Source organism: Medicago sativa, chromosome 4, assembly GCF_051527215.1.
Source record: "Medicago sativa cultivar Bolivia chromosome 4, Bolivia_mono, whole genome shotgun sequence".
NCBI lineage: Eukaryota > Viridiplantae > Streptophyta > Magnoliopsida > Fabales > Fabaceae > Medicago > Medicago sativa.
Window position 1 is genome coordinate 14,683,299 of NC_140752.1, and position 2,307 is coordinate 14,685,605.

Below are 2,307 nucleotides of genomic sequence, written 5' to 3' on the forward strand. Positions count from 1 at the left end.
AAATTCTTTGATACAGATACAATGAACTTTCCTATCATTTGACTGGTGACAACAACATAGCATGGCTGTACAAAGACACTCAATGCCCTTTTTTAAGGTAACATTTTTCTCATCCACAATGGACGACCTAAAAAGATAATAATGTTTAATATGGAAAGTGGACAACTTTAATGCATCATAATGGAAGACATGGAAGTCATCATTCATATCACCTCATAGAAAAATGTGGCCATGTTCCACGAAATTTCTCTCATGACTTTTAGCCTATTCCACAATTATATGCATATTTCTGAAACTTTATAAAACAAACCATCTGTGCTGTTGTTGTCACTCAGAATATTAATCAACAATGAGATCAATTACATTACTTTCATTGTTTTCCGTCCTTTTCTTCTACTACTGCATTTTTTTCACTTTCCAAACATCTCTTGCCTCTGCCAAATGTCTTGAGGATCAACAATCATTGTTGCTTCAATTCAAAAACAATCTCACATTCGATCATGAATATTCCACGAAACTAAAATTGTGGAATAAAAGCATTGTTTGCTGCAATTGGAGTGGTGTTACATGTGACAATGAGGGATATATTATTGGCCTTTGCCCTGTGACATTTTCCTTAAGCATTTTAGGGACCAAAAATGTTGATGGAAATTTTTTACAGAGACTAAAAATGCCGATGGATAAATTTTAGGGTTAATAGTGTTTTACCCCCTGTAATATAGGTCATTTCCGGTTTTCCCCCCTGTAATTATGTAAACTTTTGTTTGGTTTTCCTCTTTGCGCATCTTGTGCAATAGGAAATACCTTGGAGTTATATATATTTCATTTTGATTTGTTCAAAAAAATATATTTTTTTTTGGATTCCGTCCTTGTAATTTCAAGATTTTTTTGTTTTAGAGCTTCATGAAAAATTTTGCCCCTTCTAATTTGAGGAAATTTCGGTTTACCCCTCTGCAATTTGAGCAAATTTCGGTTTACCCCCTGTTAATTTGAGAAAATTTAGGTTTACCCCTACCATATCATCGATTTTGTACTGTCTAAATTCATGAAGGTCCAAAACCAAAAAACTTCAAATTACAAGGACGGAATCCAAAAAGAAAATTTTACAGGGGAAAACCGGAAATGACCTATATTACACGGAGGTAAAGCATTATTAACCCTAAATTTTATATGGATTAAAAATGCTGATGTAAAAATTTTAAAGTGTGATTTTATTTTATATGGACTAAAAACAAAATTCTAAATATTTATAGAGACCATTTGCTTAATTAACCTAAAAATTTAAAGAACCTATTTGAATCTTATAAGAACTTAAAGCATCTATTTTAAACTTAAAAAACTAATCAGATATTTTTATCAAATTTAAATGACTTATCTTTTGCCTATTATATTTCTTAAGTAAATCATCTATGGCAAAAAAGGTGTGCAGGAGTCAATTTACAAGTCAAACAAACACAAATTCATGCTTTCATATAATTCGTCAGAAAGAAAAACCAGTCAATTTCATTGAACCGAAGCTACAGATGGATTTAACCTAAAAATTTAAAGAACCTATTTGAATCTTATAAGAACTTAAAGCATCTATTTTAAACTTAAAAAACTAATCAGATATTTTTATCAAATTTAAATAACTTATCTTTTGCCTATTATATTTCTTAAGTAAATCATCTATGGCAAAAAAGGTGTACATGAGTCAATTTACAAGTCAAACAAACACAAATTCATGCTTTCATATAATTCGTCAGAAAGAAAAACCAGTCAATTTCATTGAACCGAAGCTACAGATGGATAATCGTCAAGAATAAAAGTGAGCGATCGTGTAATTCGTGAAAGGGATAAAAAAAAAATACAAAAAAAAATATAAAAAAATTAAATCGCTAGAAGGAGGGGTTGAACCTCCGAGAACCTCGGTTGAACCTCCGAGATCCTCCGACCTTGTGGTTAACAGCCACACGCTCTAACCAACTGAGCTATTCCAGCACATATCATCTATTAGTATATGTAATTATATAACTCAAAATACTGAATACGAAATTAACGTAAGTAAATTCTTTCACATGATTTTATGAAATTTGTTCCGTACAAATGTTTCATGTAGCATGTATCACATTCTTTTTTACGATCTCATTCTTGAGTGGCACATAAATTTTTCCTAATTGTGAAAATGTTTTAATAACTTTTGTTATCAGTAGTAATTTGTTTAAAAAAAAGGAAATACTTCATTGTCAAACTGAAAACAAGAAGGAAAGCTTTATATATTAAGAGGCCAGATACAACTCCAAAATCTAGATATAGAGCCTTTAAAAC

The 2,307-nt window shown here is 30.7% G+C and overlaps 1 non-coding gene across 1 annotated transcript; it reads right to left on the reverse strand.

Annotated features, from left to right (window-relative positions):
- Positions 1-1,875: 1,875 nt before the first annotated feature.
- Positions 1,876-1,980, reverse strand: TRNAN-GUU (transfer RNA asparagine (anticodon GUU)). Its single transcript has one exon. It is a non-coding gene; the product is annotated as a tRNA-Asn (tRNA).
- Positions 1,981-2,307: the final 327 nt, after the last annotated feature.